The sequence below is a fragment of the Bos taurus genome, chromosome 7 (genome assembly GCF_002263795.3).
Source record: "Bos taurus isolate L1 Dominette 01449 registration number 42190680 breed Hereford chromosome 7, ARS-UCD2.0, whole genome shotgun sequence".
Taxonomy (NCBI): Eukaryota; Metazoa; Chordata; class Mammalia; order Artiodactyla; family Bovidae; genus Bos; species Bos taurus.
Window position 1 is genome coordinate 92,682,024 of NC_037334.1, and position 18,438 is coordinate 92,700,461.

An 18,438-nucleotide genomic window follows, 5' to 3' on the forward strand; every position below is an offset into this window, starting at 1 on the left:
TGCTTTGCTTTGTGGTTATTTGGTACCACCCTATAACTAGAAGCTAAACTGTACTAAGAGACTTCCCTGGTGGTTCAGTGGTTAAGACTCATGCTTCCAATACAGGGGGCCGTGGGTTTGATCACTGGTCGGGAAACTAAGATCCCATATGCTGTGTGACATCACTGGGGGGCAGGGTGGGGAAAGCTGCATTGAGAGACTGGAACATCTCCTTACCCTTAAACATTTGCATCTCCAATAATATTTAGAATAGTAGTTTATATATACCAGAGGTTAATAATTATTTTTATATTAACATTAATAAATAAAAGTTTGATCCACATCTTAAACATAGAAGCAACTTAAGAGATTTAAAAAACAAATATTTCAATGAAAAAGTTTTGTGTATTTAAAAATTGTGTGTATTTAAACTTTATTTTAACCCAACAGACAAATGGGGAGGCATTATTTTTCTTAATTAATTACATTTTTAGACCTAATAAGTCAACCTTTTTTCTGCACCTTGGGACATTCCCATTTTCCAGCAAGCTAAGCTCTTTGTCATTGTACTAGCTGCTTTGTAAGAACCATAACATATAAAAAGAGAGATAGACAGTGGAACTCTAGACACCTGGAAAAGGTAATGCCTAATTCCTCAATATCCACAATTATAAGCTGTATAGCTGCCATTGCAGAAAAGTACATTTTCCATTATCAGAAATAATGAACCAGATTTCCCCAGTAGCCACTCAACTATAGTAACACATTTGGGGCTTTCTGGTAGAAATTAACAAACCCAGTAATACTCCAGTGGCCTAGAATCTTTAATCAGTATCCCTAAACACTTCACAGACACTGAGAGAACACATTAGCACTACAGGAAAAAAAGAAGCCCATAATAACTTAGCTTTTTATCTCAATCATCCAACAAATGGTTTAGTCTCTCCTTATATAATTTGAGTGAGTGTAGACTTTTTTATCCTCAGTACTATGATCATCACATGTTCTGACAAGTTGTTGGAGGACTGGGAAAGGATAGGTATTTTAAAACCTTCCCTGTGCCCAGTAGCTCAAGTTCCCTGTAAGTAATGAGTCTTCACTTTAGTGGAGCCAACTTATGTGTCAGTGGCCACCCACCCAGCTATGGTCTATCAAATGCTAATGGAAAATCATAATAAGCATTTGAATGGGCTAGAGCTCAGCCGATAAGAAATCATTACATATTTAGAGTCATTTTACAAACTGCCTCTATCTTCAGAAAATTAGGCTTGCACTTTCCTTTCTACCATGCCATTTTTTTTTAAACTTCATTTCAAAGTCACAGGGCAAAATCTGATTCATACCATTAATGTCTCTTTGTTCTTGGTTCTACTGCTTTCACAAAAACGCTGTAGGCTGTTCACTAGAATGACTAATTTACTGGAGAAGTTATCAGAGTCCATTCAGTTGCAACCATAAAATAATTCAAGTAAGACAGTGGTGCCTGCTAGCACTCCAGGGGGGAGGTTTGTCCAGGCAACTATTTGATTCACCTCAACATATTCATCCATGAAGTTAAAAGTCTCGTCTAGAACGTCCTGTTCATAACCACTTTGTCATTCTGGTCATAAATTAAGAAATTAAAACAGGTTTTTTAAGGTAAAACAAAGTCAAAACATGTTTTACACTACTCAACTCAATATTACCTCACAAAATTTGAATATTTTAAATACTATTTATATTATAATATTTAGAAACAAAATTGCCTTCCCTTAGTTTCAAAAGTTTTTGTTGTACGGCTGTGGTAAGTGTGGAATATTTAAGAATCCTTAGCATTAGCATTGCCATTTTTAATTTTTTTTAAATGTTACTCATCATGAGCATATAAGAAATATCAATAAACGTAGGCTTAGAATAGAAATATAATAAAATTATAGAAATTGTCATTTTGCCATTGCTAAAACAGTGCCAACTCACCCAGATGCATGCACTTCCAATGGGTTCTGTCAGACAAACTGTATTTTACAGTAATCACGCTATACCAATTGGGATTTTCTTCTTGTACTGAACTCTCAAATGTTTTATAACTGATTTTATCCATATTGAAATAGAGAAAATTTAGTCCTCATACAGCCAGCCATTCAATATTCAGAGTATTGTTTCCCTATAGTATTAAAAGTAAAGGACTGGAATTAGATTATTATAAACAGTAGTTGTTGTTGTGTAGCGGCTAAGTCATGTTCGACTCTTTTGCAACCCCATGAAGTGTAGTCCACAAGTCTCCTCTGCCTATGGGATTTCCCAGGCAAGGATACTGGAGTGCATTGCCATTTTCTTCTCTAGGAAATTTTTCCTGACCAGCCCAGGGATCAAACCCGTGTCTCCTGCACTGGCAGGCAGGTTCTTTACCACGGAGCCACAGGGAAGGCCCCATAAACCGTCACAGTAGTTTTCAAAACATTAAGATTTTCAGCCTATATCTTTCCAGAAAATTGCTATTTAGAACCAAATGAAGTAAAGAGAAAATAGAAGACCAGAATGCAGATAAATATAGTAGAAGAATATAAAGACTAGAAAGGTGACAGAACACAATGCTTCCTGTTTCAAAACGTTTAGTATCGTTTATGTTGTCCCTCCTCTTAGTAGAACAGGGCCCATGCATACAGGACGGGGATGGGTTGAACAGAAACACTGGAAAGGGCTCAGAAATGTCAGCCCAAAGTCAAGAAAATATGATTCCATAAAATGCCCTCACGCCCTTGGTCAAGCCCCTAGTCCAACCTAGTCCATACTTCTCTCACCTCACCTATTCTTTGTAAAAAAAAAATCAAAATAATTTAAATTCCCTAAACATGACAGGCCTTCTTCTCACATCCCCTTGCCTTTAGGAATAATGTTTCCTCTTCCCTGCTTCTATAAATTCCTATTTGACTACGTTTTAGCCCAAATATAACTTCCTCTGGGAATCTTTCTCTTACTGCCCCAGAAAACCGAGATTCTCTTTCCTTTATGTTCCCACCATGTGTTATACAAGGTACATTATTAGAAATGTTCTCATTTTACTCGTTTTACCATAATTGTGTGCATATATTCCTCCCCACTAAACACTTTTTTGAGAACAAGAATTATATTTGATTCATTTTCATATTCCTAACATTTATTATAGTACCTGGCATACTGTGGATGATCAATAGCTTCCTTAAAAGAATAGAAGGAGGGAATTAAAATAACAGCATTATGAATTCTGCCTAAAATTTCATGAAAAATGTTTTGAACTGGGAAATAAGAAAGGATATATAAATAGGGTTTTTATGAGTATTTCTAAGTGAGAACTTCAAAATGGCAACTCTAGAAACAATTGTCGTCATGAGACCAAATTCAGTACACGGAGATGATACAAAGATAGAAGGAAAGCGGACTCAATACTGACCCATAGGAGTTCTACTTGTTACAGATTTTACAGGTGAGGAAAGGAGAAAGAGTCAACCATAAAGCTAAGAATGAATCCAGGGAAGTGTACTGGACGCCAACTGAAGAGTCCGTTGAGAGGGAAGGAATGGTCATCTTAGTGAAATCCTGCTACGAAGCAGAGCAAAATTAGACATGAACACGTACCCTGGATTGGACAACATGGAGACTTCTGGTAAGCTTGACAAGAGCAATGTGCTTTCAGTGGCTGGATAAAAAAACCTAATAGAGTAGATTAGGGGTTGAGCGTGAGGAAGTGCAAACAACATCCACAGTCACATAGTTTGAGAAGCCTGGCTGAGTAAAAAGAAAGGGAAGTGGAAAGGGGTTAGCTGATAGGGATGTAGAGTCAAGAAAGAATAGCTTTTAGCATGGAAGATATAAATGATCCATTCGAGAGGGAAAGATTGAGATATCCCTTCTCTTCCACAACGTCAGAGAGAAAAAACTACAAGCATTTGGGAGATGACGGGATCCAGAGCACAGGGAGAGGTTGTGGCCCTTGTTCAAAGGAGGTTCACTTTATTCAGGAGAGAGGGAAGAAGCAACAGGTGGGTGTGGAAACAAATAGGTTCCTAGATGTGGTCGATGAAAGCTAATTTCATCCCAAAGCTCATAGAGTCACATTCTTTAGGTCATGTTGAAAGAGCACAGTTTACATCTCCGTCAGTCAGGGTAAACCATGTTGTACAGGAGTAAAAGGCCATCACAAAACCCCAAAGGCTGGCCAAAGCGTGTTTCCCTTGCACTGCTGCTGCTGCTTAAGCCGCTTCAGTCGTGTCCGACTCGGTGTGATGCCATAGACAGCAGCCCACCAGGCTCCCCCACCACCCCCCGAAAGTGAAAAGTGAAAGTGAAGACGCTCAATTGTGTCCGACTCTTCATGACCCCATGGACTGCAGCCCACCAGGCTCCCCTGTCCCTGGGATTCTCCAGGCAAGAACACTGGAGTGGGTTGCCATTTCCTTCTCCAATGCAGGAAAGTGAAAAGTGAAAGGGCAGACGTTCAGTCGTGTCCGACTCTTAGCGACCCCATGGACTGCGGCCCTCCAGGCTCCTCTGCCTTGGGATTTCCCAGGCAGGAGCACTGGAGTGGGGGCCATCGCCTTCTCTGGCTTCTCTCGCACAGTGTTGTGTTTGTCACAAGTCGGCTGCAATTTGGCTTCACTTTGCCCTTTTTCTCCAACTTCCCTGATGTCACGCAGAGGGAGAGAGAACAAGCAAACTATGCCCTGACTCTTAAAGCTTCTGCCTGAAGTGACACAACTCACTTCTGCTCATGCTTCCCTGGCCAAACCACATCAAAAGGCCAGGCCTGCGCTAAAGAGGGCAAAGATGTAGGAAGACACTGACAGGAAAGCCACGGAACATGGGTGAATGTGGAACATGGGAGAAGAACAATACAATCAATAAGTCTTTTAGATGGTTCATTCCTAGCTTTCAGTTGAAAAATCAGAGGTAAAACCAATATCCTCAGTCATGGATATTTTTTTATCCTATGACTACCCATTCTCCCTATCTATGCTCACTAGACTAAAATGATTAGTATATTTTAGATCATTCACTGGCCTATCCTCACTTCCTGAAGTGTCACTCCAGCTGTAACTCTAGCCTCCTCTTTGGTAGCCGGTCACAGGTGACTTCTGCCATTCACTCATTCAATAAGTATTTACTATTTGCTAGCTATATCAGCCTTATCAATACCTGCCCCATCTATAAACAAAGTTGGCATGTTTTCTAGACGTTAAATGGATAAAATACACACTTTATGATAGTTTTCACGTAGCGAAGTATCTCCTAGGTTTGAGAAAACTATGAAAAATATTCCATATGAAATCAGGATATTGCTTCTAAAGTTATGTATACACTGTATTTTATGACAATTGAATGAATTTTCGCTTTCTGAGGAAGGGAGAAATGCTTATCAGAAAGTCTAGCCTTGAAATTGTGCCTGAATTGTGCCATTTTTATTCAAAACATTTTTATTCATAATCAGTAGAAAAAAATTTAACTTTATTAATGAATTAAATGATTGCATAGGATGGATTCATTGGGGAAACATTCTGCCAAGGTTCAAAATGCAGACAGATAATTTTAACTTGTAGAATTCAATGACAGATAAGAGAAAGAAACCAAGGTTGAACTAGCTCATCTATAAATGAAAAAAATATAAGGCTTCTATAAGCCTTCCTAAATTAAAATACCCTCATTGGTAACTGACCAGCATAGCAATAAGACAGCAGAAAATTTTTCTAGCAAATATGGTTTACCCTTTAAACAAAGTTCTTCATGGTATTTTCCTATATTTAAAATGATTCCTGTCCAGAGCATATTGCTACTTTGTATTCCTCTTGATATTTTCATTTAAAAGAGAGCCGCTGTGCAAAATAATGTCCTTGTCTGTCCCTTCCTCATACAAACCTCCAATCAAATTTAATAAAGCTAGTTTGATACAATGCCAGCCTACACTTGGTTTACCCTTGGTCGACTTTAATAGGGTCAAAAATATTTTCGCATTGGCAGTGTACGCATTAATCATTTTTCCAGAGGATTTAGAAAATTGGAAGAGACAAGGCCAAGCAAAATTTTAAATTAATTGGGCCTACCCCAGCCTTCCAGGGTCACCTTGTGGCTGTTGTCCCACATTTTCCAGGTCATGGAGTTCCTGTGTTTCCTACAGCTGCCACGAGGAGAGATCCATGCTGTGGGCACACAAAGGTGAAAGAATTTCTCCCAGAAAGTGCGAATTTTCCTACGGCAACCACAACAATTGCAGTTTCCAGATTGTCGCCAGACACCAACCACTTAAATAATGCATGCTCGGCTGACGCCTCCACTTGTGCATTTTCTAATCGAGTAGTCAGGAAAATTTGCAAACACTCTGTCATTTACCATAAATCCGCTGCCTACTTATAACCACAGAGTAATTAATTTCAGTACTGCTCAGAATTATTAATTTCAGCCAGAAAAAAATCTGTTTTTACAATGGTTGTATCCCCCATGTCTTCCTCTACCAATATTCATCAAAAAGAGTGAAACCGTTTTCTTACGGGAGAAGGTTTAATCAGAATAATGCTATTGAGAGTCTATGTGATAGCAATAATGGATCTGTATTTCTGGTTCCAATCTATAACTGTGCACTCATGGTTGTCTGGCTGACTCACCAAAAGAAGTTAACAACATGAAATAAAGGCTTTCATGAAAGTATGACACAGTAGTCCTTAAAGCCTGACTATGTGATAGGCAACTACTTCATGTTTGTTTCTCCTAATAGAAGGTAGTAAGGAGCTACACCTTCTGCACAGAAAGTACATGTGCCTTTTGAGAAAAATACCCAATATTTTTCACTTGTGTAAATGCTCTCAGCATGTGACAGCAAAAGAGAGTAAGAATCTTTAATGAGAATAAAAATAACTTGTAGTAGAATACACAGTTATGAATACACTGGTATGAAAAAAATCTCAGCAATCACGTGTATATCTAACACAGAGAATAAAAACTGAGCATTAAAGATGGTGCATTTTATCTTGGTAAAGCTACATCTGGCACTCTCTCATTTGATATTAGCTTCCTGCTCAAGCAGCTGCCTAATGTCACAAGACTGTCCATAGTATAAATATATAATGAGCATGAGAAAACTGGCACAGCTTTGTTTGACTGATAGCCAGACCTCTCCCCATCAGTAGTGGGAACCCAGAGCTGGCACAAGTCTTGGCACGTTATCTGCCATGGAAGATTCCGTTTCCGTTTTCCACTGCATGAGTGATCAAGAAAAAACATGAAGGGAAAGTAAACATCTAGAGATGTAAACATGACTCACTGGGAAATCAGACATGGGTAAGTAAATTCCAGGATGTTTGTGGTTATCTGGGTCTAAACACTGCTGATAATTTTGACTACTCTTGTTTTTAACTGTTTTTTCCCTGAATGCTTCTTTGCCCAAAGTGCTTCATATAGAGACCTCCAACTTTTTGATTATGAACAGTCTGATTATTAGATGCCAGCGAAAAGATGTCAGTCAGTATTCATGAAATTACCTTGTAGGTCACAAAACACTCTCCACAAGACCATGATCTAGAGAAAAATGAATTTTTTTAACTTTTTATTTTGTATTGGGGTATAGCTGACTAACAATGTTGTGGTAGTTTCAGGTGAACAGCAAAGGGACTCAGCCTTCCACATACATGTGTCCATTCTCCCCCAGACTCCACCCCTCCATCTAGGAGGCCACATAACATTAAGCAGAGCTCCATGTGCTGTACAGAAGGTCCTTGTTGGTTTTCTATTTTAAATATAGCAATGTGTACATGTGCATCCCAAACCCCCTAACTTTCCCTTCCCCCATCCTTCTCCCCAGCAACCATAAGCTCATTCTCTAAGACTGTGAGTCTGGTTTTGTTTTGTAAGTTCATTTGTATCATTTCTTTACATATTCCACATATTAGTCAGTTTAGTCATTCAGTCATGTCCGACTCTTTGAGACCCCATGGACTGTAGTACGCCAGGCTTCCCTGTCCATCACCAACTCCCAGAGCCTACTCAAACTCATGTCCATCGAGTCGGTGATGCCATCCAACAATGTCATCCTCTACCGTCCCCTTCTCCTGCCTTCAATCTTTCCCAGCATCAAGGTCTTTTCCAATGAATCCGTTTTTTGCATCAGGGGCCAAAGTACTGGAGTTCAGCTTTAGCCTCAATCCTTCCAATGAATATTCAGGACTGATTTCCTTTAGGATGGACTGGTTGGATCTCCTTGCAGTCCAAGGGACTCTCAAGAGTCTTCTCCAACACCAATTCAAAAGCATCAATTCTTTGGCGCTCAACTTTCTTTATAGTCCAACTCTCACATCCATACATGACTACTGGAAAAACCATAGCTTTCACTAGATGGACCTTGGTTGGGGAGAAGCCCCAGCAAGATGGTAGGAGGGGCGAAATCACATTTAGAATCAAACCCCACACCCACCAGAGATGCTCAGAGGGCTCAAACATACCTTGTGCACACCAGGACCCAGAGACCCCACAGAGACTAAGACAGAACTGTGTTTGAGTGTCTCCTGAGGAGGTAGGGTCTCTGGGTGTGGCATAAGCCCTCTTGGAGGAGGTCACCATTAACCCCACCATAGAGCTGCCAGAACTTACACAGGACTGGGAAACAGACTCTTGGAGGGCGCAAACAGAACCTTGTGCACACCAGGACCCAGGAGAAAGGAGCAGTGGCCCCACAAGTGACTGCCCAGACTTGCCTGTGAGTGTCTAGGAGTCTCTGGTGGAGACGTGGGTTGGCGGTGGCCTGCTGCAGGGCTGGGAGCACTGAATGCGCAGCAGTGCGTGCATGGGACCTTTTGAAGGAGGCAGCCCTTACCTTCATGACCTCCACCATAGTTTGGCCTCAGGTCAAACAGCAGGGAGGGAACACAGCCCCAGCCATCAATAGAAAATAGGATTAAAGATTTACTGAGCATGGCCCCGCCCATCAGAACAAGACCCAGTTTCCCCTCAGTCAGTCCCTCCCATCAGGAAGCTTCCATAAGTCTCTTCTCCATCAGAGGGCAGACAGACTGAGAACCAGAATCACAGAAAACTAACCAAACTGATCACATGGGCCACAGCCTTGTCTAACTCAATTTCACATATAAGGGATGTCATATGATATTTTAGAGGAAAAATAATGATTTAAGGGCAGAGTTGAGAAAACCTGACATTGTTACCACCTTTGTACTTTATTTTGGTAATACAGTAGGGTCATTCAAGATGATGAAGCTACTGTTATACTGAAATTTCCAATTCCTAAAAACATATCAAATTACAGACACATAGGAAAAGACCATCAACAGGGGGAAAAAAATATCAGAAAGGTGTTTTTTTTTAAAGATAAGCTCAGAGGTCTCAAAGGAGAGGGTGGGAAGATTTGGGAGAATGACATTGAAACATGTAAAATATCATGTATGAAACGAGATGCCAGTCCAGGTTCGATGCACGATACTGGATGCTTGGGGCTAGTGCACTGGGACGACCCAGAGGGATGGTATGGGGAGGGAGGAGGGAGGAGGGTTCAGGATGGGGAACACATGTATACCTGTGGAGGATTCATTTTGATATTTGGCAAAACTAATACAATTATGTAAAGTTTAAAAATAAAATAAAATTTAAAAAAATAAAATAAAAAGATAAGCACCTGAACTTGAGAAACTTGAGATATTTGACAGTTCTGTTGAGAAGTAGGAGCCTAAAAACACTCAGTGTGAGGTCCCAACCCAGCAAGAGCTGCATCCCCTAGGAATCTGTTAGGAATGCAGATGGTCAAGCCACTCTCTGACCTACCAGATCAGAGTTTCCTGTTAACAAGATCTAGGAGATTCAAGGGTACTTCAGGTCTGAGAAGCTCTGGTCTAAATCATGGCTGTGGAAGGGAAAAAAATTTCACGCAAATTCTTGCGAGAATCAACTTTTCACCTCTATTTCAAGCTAACTAATTGTGTTCCAGGTTCCTACGCTTCTTTTTTCTGCCCTGAGTTTTTCATACACAAAAATGTTGTTCCAAATTGCTGTATGTATATATGCTCTTGGACACAGGGAGCATAACCACAACTTCACATCTATGCTGGGTCCACTTTAAAGCAGGCAAGTATTGTATGCTTAAAAGTTAAGCAAAAGGAAATAAAACTTAACATCTCTACGGTGCTATTAAAGTTTCTGGGGTTATATTGCATGGACTTTCTCGTCTCTCCTGACCCAGCCTCTTGTTTACAGTGGTAGATTTAACAAACATGCCTTTGGAACCATCATCTTTTGTCTTCTTGGTTACAAGACAAAGCCCTGAATCCTCCCAAACTGAAACAAAATCTTTTTTTCCCCCCATACTTAAATTTCCCAGGCTATGGCAAAATTTCATGACAAAAAAAGAAAGAAAGAAACATTTAACATTTTTAAATCACTGTGATAAATAATTCAAACATTGTATAACTAATCTAGAAAAAGCAGAGTTCAACCCCATTAATTAGTCATTACAAAACTACTGACTTGTCCTATAAGATCAGTGGAGTTTCTGGCATAAAATATAAGGGAGTGACAACCAGGATATGGAATTAGAATACAGGAATTCAAAACACATAATTTTTTGATGGAAGTATTTGTTACTAAATTGAGCCACCATTGAGCTATTGTGTTGCTCAAGATTACTTCTCTTTATTAATCACAAACATTTAAACTTTAATTCATGCTATTCTGTTGAAAGAAGCACTATGCTGATCCTCACCATATTTTGACAGCAAACTGAATTCTTGTTCACAAGTATAGGATTTGTTTAGCTCCAGGCATCTGTGTTTGGATTACAAGAATGCTGATTGCTTCACTGCCGGGGGCACCTAAAGGTCAAACTGTCCTTTTAAAAGTCTCTCTCTTTCTCCTCCTCCCTCTCTCTCCTTCTCTCCCCTTTCTTTGTCTCATTAATCAGAGTTAACAGATACAGGGAAAGGCAATGACTTCAAATCATCTCATTCTTTTTCAAGGATATTTTTAAAAGCAGAACTCAGTGTTGGTGTGAGGTCAAGTCGATGTGAGTGCAGACCACACTGGCACACTTCTGACAGGTGACCTGAAACCTTTCAAACTGACATCTGTCACAGAGACAGACACAAGTTTTTTAGCCTGAGAGCTTGTTTTCCTGACATTTCATTTTTCATCAGATTTTGAGAGAAGGGAAAAAAGATGAACTTGAAAAAGTCTTGCCGGGGGCAGAAAATAAGATCAGGTTTTCTGCAGCTGCCTGACTCACCTTTAAAGGTTAGAGGTCCAGCTAAAGTGAACAAAAAAGATCTCAGTTTGATGTTATTGGATAAAAGGACATGTTATGACTTTAAATATATTTCTGAGACTTGCATAACCATTAGGCAGCATTACAGGAGAAATGGAATCACAGTGAGATTACATATACATTTTAAATCCCAATTTTAGAGTTTAGTCATGGAGTAAATCAAATCCAACCTCACCTATTCATCTGGCACAAAAGATGAAATCCACAGGTGCATGAATTTTCTTTCTCATGAATTGAATAATTTCCTGCTCCTATGGTACTGAAATGGCCAGTGAAATTTAGGCAAGGTAATGAAATTCTTACTTTGGACAAGAGGGATTTCTGCATTCAAATAGTTACGTGGTTTATCTTGACTGAAAAACATTAGGAAAACGTATGCTATATTGAATAACAGAGGAAAGAGCCGGGAGTTTAAAAATAGCTGGGGTTATCATCTTGGCTCAACTAAAAATGTGATCCTGGGCAAGTGATATTTCTGTTGCAGTTTTATCACCTGTAAAATGGGGGAAATTGTATCTATCTTTTGGAGTTCCAGTGAGGATGAAATAAGATAATGTATTTGCATGCTGCCAAACATAAAACAATGCATCAAGGAGTGGAAACCATACCATGCTCATCTTTTTCTTTTTTTATTCCAGTGCTCAATACAGTATCTGACATGAAGTTAGCATTCAGTAAGTGGTTCTTGATTTTAAATGACAGGTAGTACCTTCTAACTGAGCGCAGGGAATTTTTCTAAGACGAACAGCATGGTTGAAAGTTGGGAAATGTATTTCTGTAGATCATTTCTGGAAATGGACACAGGAGCAGTAATTTTGGAATTCACTAGGAGACTAAGCGTGTATTAGACAATTTTTAAGCCCACATTACTAGGCAAATTAAACTTACTGGTACAGAATCGTCCATATTTTCTAAAATAATGTCTCATGATACTGTTAACTGGCCTCTATTCCCTTGAGTATCAAATAAGAAGTTTTCAGCCATAGTGTTCATTATAGTTTAGAACCTGAGAGAGTACAGAATTTACTAAAGTAATAGGAGCTAAATGTTGTGGATCTGGCCACCTAAGCGTAAAAATCTAACACATCTTGTTAAGTACACCATCAAAACAGTCTCAAAATTCTATTTATATATTGTCCTGACAACACTCCTCCACAAAGATAGACATTGCAGAATATGTTTTACACATTCATGATACTTAATACATGCTGCTTATTATCAAACTGTTAAACAAGTAAAGTAGAAAGCGTATGACAAAGTTTAAGATCCTCAAGTATGAAAATTTGGATGCGACTTCACTTTTGTAGGTAAATTGGGCTCCAGAGCTTTGGTTCTATAGATAATTCTAATTTTTAGTCTTGTTTTTTATTCTACTTTTAAGCACACTTCACCCTAATACATATAGTAAATAAACCTAATGTGTATTCCAAGTCAGAAATCGAGGAGTATATATTTTAGCACATGAAGCAATGAAACAGTGTTTGCCTGATCTTGTTCTTATTTCAAATTTTTAGCTTCTGTTCTTCCTTTAAGTAAAATCATAATCACCCATACGATGTTTCAATTCTTGATTTTAAAGAGACTCCACAGAAGTAGGAAAATGACTTGAATCAATTCTTAAATCTATTTTTTAAACCCCTTAGGGCATCCTCTATTTTGGAGTGGTTGCCTCCTTTTTATAGTTTATTATCATTCTGCTTTATTTTCCTGACAAACCTGAGGAAAAAACTCTTTTACACAATTTATTTTATTTTATGAGGTATGTTCTGAATACTTTGTTTTGATGACAGCAATTTTAGTCAACAGTTGGTTTTGGTGACAGCTGATCACAGAAGGACTGCAGAACAATGTTAATCTGAACTCCCTGGGATATCACATTATAGAACCATCTGAAGAATAAGCGCATAGAATTTCTTCGGAAAAACTCTGTAGTACTTTGGAGACCTCACCAGCTTTACTTGACATTCTAATTTACTTCTTTAAAATTAATAAATATATTACCCCTGAACCACAATCTGTCTGTATCTTTTAATATCCTTTGTTTGCAATTCTTGATGCAATTCCCAATATAGAATTTTAAAGGGACAAACACATTTTTATTATTTCTGAATGTATATGATCTAAGATGTATATTATGTATTATTTCTGCTTCCTTCACATCTGTTTATTCACAATTAGGTAACATTTAGGAACTGAAGTTTACAAGTGCTACTTGATTTCCAAAACAGGCAGGACCCATTGATCAGACTTTTAAAGCCATTCTTTTCCAAAACAAAAAGTTACATTGTTCTAATTGTAGTGTGATCTAAAGTGCCAGAGTTCAGTGTCAGTTCAGAAGTACAAACTCAAAAGAGACGAGTGGGTTTCTAATTTAGTGAAATATTTTAGACTGAGTTTCTGAACTGCAGAAGAGAAATGATACAAAGTGACACTTTAGAGTCTATGAACAAACAGACATGTGATCTGTTGGGTGGCTTTAGACAAGTAGAAAGGGCTCTTATGGCTTTAACTTATTTCTTCCACACCCTGCTCCCAGAATCAAGGAAAGTTGCTCTAAGGGCTTGAGCAGGGTCTACATTGGATCAGGAAAACAGATTGTGGCATGCCCATACAACCAGTTGGAGAAGGCAATGGCACCCCACTCCTGTACTCTTGCCTGGAAAATCCCATGGACGGAGGAGCCTGGTGGACTGCAGTCCATGGGGTCGTGCATGACTGAGCGACTTCACTTTCACTTGTCACTTTCATGCATTGGAGAAGGAAATGGCAACCCACTCCAGTGTTCTTGCCTGGAGAGTCCCAGGGACGGGGGAGCCTGGTGGGCTGCCATCTATGGGGTCGTACAGAGTCGGACACGACTGCAGCAACTTAGCAGCAGCAGCAGCATACACCCAGCCCACCTCTACCGGTCTCCACAATCTGCCCTACTCATGCGAGGCAGTCTTCATCCACCAGTAAAACTTGCAGAAGAGGAAACCGTTACCTCCACATTTTCGTTTAAGGCAACACTGCATAAACCCAGCTTCCAGCCCTCCCTGTGCTTCTTTTTGCCTCATATTTGTATCTGTGTCCATCTCTGATTTTGCCAAGAAAATGTCCCTTTCGTTTTCTTCTTAAAAAATACTTTTTTTCTGTTCCGATTACATCTGTGATACATACATGTTCATTGGAGTTAACTTAAAAAAACAACATACAAGAGCATGCTTGCTCTCATTCTTCCCTAAGCCTTGTTTTAAATACATGAAGACATATAAAAACATATAATTTTATATGTAGCTTTTATCACCATATCATAAGCATTTTCCCATCATAAAAATTATGTTTAAAGATATTTTACTGGCTATATAACATTCTCTCAATATAATCATAATAGAATATTTTGTCCTTTGTTCTTTTATCAATTTATCATTTAGTGAGGTTTTTTAGTCATTTTAAAATCATTTTATGTCTTTGCAGATTAAAAATCACCTGTTCTATTCAAAAATATTTCCTAGATTATGTGTATCTTTTAAATCACTTAAGATTTTTTAGATGTATAGAGATTTTAATATCAATTATGGCAAATATATTGATCATTGAGTTTTTTGTAGTTGCTTGTTCTATTCTTTTCTACTTTTGATTTTTCCCCCATGCTTTTTAAACTTAGTTTTTCCACACAGAGCAAAAATTCACCTGTATTTTCTTCTTTTTTAAAAAGAGTAATGTTTAATATTGATTATTGTTAAAATTGAATGGTGAGTACATGGAAACTCATACTATTCAACATACTTTTGTATATGTTTAAAATCTTCTGTATTAAAAATAAACAATAGAAACCATTCTAGCTTAATTCCATTCTATAGGGACTAAAATTTTCTAAATTATATTCTTTCTGGGCTCTGACAGAGAGAGAACTGACGTGGAGGGAAGTGTTAATGAATAATAATGTCATTATGCCAATTACGCCCAAAGTTTAGCATCCACAAGAATCACCTAGGATATTTGCTGTAAGATTTCAATCCACAAGGGCTGGTGTGAGACCTAGGAATTTGCATTTTTAACAAGCACTAGGAATGATTATGCTGAGATAGTATATGGACTATACTGGAATTATGTGCTCCATATTTTAAAATTAGATGAGCGATTTCAACACATGGTGCTGGAACACTTGAATATCCATATGCAAAAAAAAAACAACAATTTTAATCCATATCTTTCACCATATATGTGAATTAACTCAAAATGGATCATATAAAAAATTAAAAATAAATGGTTGCAGACCTAAATGTAACACACCTAAAACTGTAAAACTTCTAGAAGAAAACATTGGCGAAATTCTTTGTGGCCTTGAGTTATGCAAAAAATTCTTAGTTAGAACACCAAAAGCATGATCCATAAAATAAAAAATTTAAAAATTGGACTAAGGAAAGTTTAAAACTTCACTCTTTGAAAGACACTATTATAAGAAGAGAATGAAAAGACAACAAAGGCAACATGTAGATAGCAAGCAATCAAATGAACGAATGCTTACCATTGTTAGTCATTAGGGAAATACCTAGTTAAAAATTAAAATTGAGAACCACAATTTCCTACTGTATACCTATAGAGAGGCTAACACTTGGATTGGAAAGGATTAGAGGAACTGGAGGTTTTACACACTGCTCATAGGGATGTAAAATGACAACCATTCTGGAAAACAATTTGGCAGTTTCTTAAAAAGTTAAACATACACCCTACCATATAATCCAACCATTCCATTCCTAAGTACTTAGCCAAGAGAAGTGAAAGCATATGTCAATACAAAGACTTGAATGCTCTTAGTAGCCTTATTTATTACAGACAAAAGCTGAAAACACTCATGTGTCCATCAACAAATAAATGAACAAGAAAGTTATTATATATGCATAAGATAGAACACCATCCATGAGCAAAAAGGAATTAACTGTTGATGAAGGCTCCACACATGAATCTCAAAATATTCTGAGTGAAAAAAGGCAAACCAAAGAACACATGCTTTACAATTCCATTTACATAAAATTCTAAATGATACAAACAAATCTATACTGACAAGAAGCAAATCAGCAATTGCATGGGAAAGTGGATAGAGGTGAAGAGGTGGAAGGGAGGAATTACAAAGGATCACGAGGAAGCTTTGGGGACTGAAGAATATTTTTGCTATTTTAATCATGGTGATATTTTCATGAGTATATGAAAATGAAAGTGTTAGTCGCTCAGTGTCCTCCTCTTTGTGACCCCATGGACTGTAGCCCACCAGGCTCCTCTGTCCATGGAATTCTCCAGGCAAGAATACTGGAAGTGGGTAGCCATTCCCTTCTCCAGCGGATCCTCCTGACCCAGGGATAGAACCTGGGTCTCCTGCATTGCAGGCAGATTCTTTATGAGTTTATATATATGTCAAAAATAAAACATAAATTTGATTAGAGATTCTAGAAGATAATGGTCATCTTGACTTCCTTTCGCACCTAACCCCTTCTGGGATAACCCGATTTCCTAAGTTGACTAGTGGTTCTTGGAGAAAAACTTAACAGATGAATTCCCAGAAGAATGATACACAAGTGAAATAGAATAAATGTATTGTTTTTTGCTTCATTCTGTGGTGAGCCTATGGAAAAACCAGTCTGTCCAAAAGGAGCTACCCCCTGTCATGCTTTGGGTTCCCCAGGAAGAAGACTCTGAGATGGCATTTCCTCACATCAACCCAGTGGAAGAGAAGAAGCAGGATGGGGTAATGCAAGAGAGCAAGCTGGCAGCTTGAGCTAACTCCACACACCTTTTGGAGTTCAAAAGGCAGCAATATTTACGATTAAATCCAGATAGATGATAATCATGTGGCTACGAGTGACAACTTGCATACTGGGTAGCAATGAGTTCAGGTGAGCCAGTGGTCAGGGGATGTTACCAAAGGCCCAGCTTCCTGCTGTCTCTCTGTCACGTGTTCAGCTTCATTCAGGCTTCATTCAGCAATCCCCTCAGTTCCAGACTTTTATGAAAGAAAATGACATCTGTGGTCACATACCTCACACTCTCTCACCAAAAACTCCAGTGGAAAAGCGATCAAGAGTCTAATAGCTCCTATGAAAAACAGAAGTCTTCTCTTAAAAAAAAAAAAAAAAATTTGATCCAGCAAAAGTCTCTCCATATCTCTTCAACTGGGCTATGTGCCCACATGGGACCCAGCTTTCCTGGTCAGGAGACTGGACTAGACTCATCAACACAGTCCTGAAACTCAGGTGGAATCAACTCCTCCAGATCGGAGGAGGCGGACTTTCGTAGGAAACCTGGAGGTATTTGTATCAAGGAGATGCAACAGATGCTGAGCCAAACAAGATGAGTGCGTTAGTGGATCAAAAATTATTTAAAGCAAAGGCGCAAGCCATGGGGAAACTGGGGGGACAAGATCAATAAAAGGGCACTTTCTGGAGTTTAGGGAGCCACGTGATGGGCCACTTCAGCTTCATCACAATTGGCCAGCTGACCCTGCTTACTCATGCACAATCTGTCTTCCCTTTCCCCACAAGTAAACATATCCTCATCCTTTCAAATTAAAAAACTACAAGAAATGTCAAAAATGAAGAAAAAAACATTTTTAAATTAAACTCTATTAAAGAAATGCTAGTTCAAAAAAGACATAATTGGGCTCTCTAAAACCTGGCAGCTCCCAAACGCCAACAAGTTTTTCTCTTCGCAAGTCTGTTCTCAGCCATTCCAAGAAAGGAACGGAGAAGAACAGAGCTATATCATTTTGATGACAACCCACTTCTAATCCACAGGATCATATGCCTTTGCACCCTGTTCAAAGGAAACTTGGCCTAAAAAGAATGAGTTTCATAACAAACCAGCCACTCTGAGAATAGAGGTGAGAAGAGATCGGGGGGAAGAATCCGAGACATGTTGAGGAGCTGGCGAGTTTAATTGCCAATTCATATGCAACTTCGCAATTGTGCTCAGTGACCGAAGGGACTTGGCTTCTGGTGCCTCAGTCAAACTCTTTATTCGAGAGTCGAAAATAACAAAATCTGGAAGGTGTTTTGTCCTTGAGATATAGAAAAAAGGAGGGGTTTTTTTGTTTTGTTTTAAGTTACTAAGGCAAATACAATCATTATAAGGAGAATAGGTTCCTTGCAAAGGTCAGCATCTGCAGGATGGTCTACACTATCCTCATCTGACCTTTATGAAGTACGTGGTTTATAAGACAA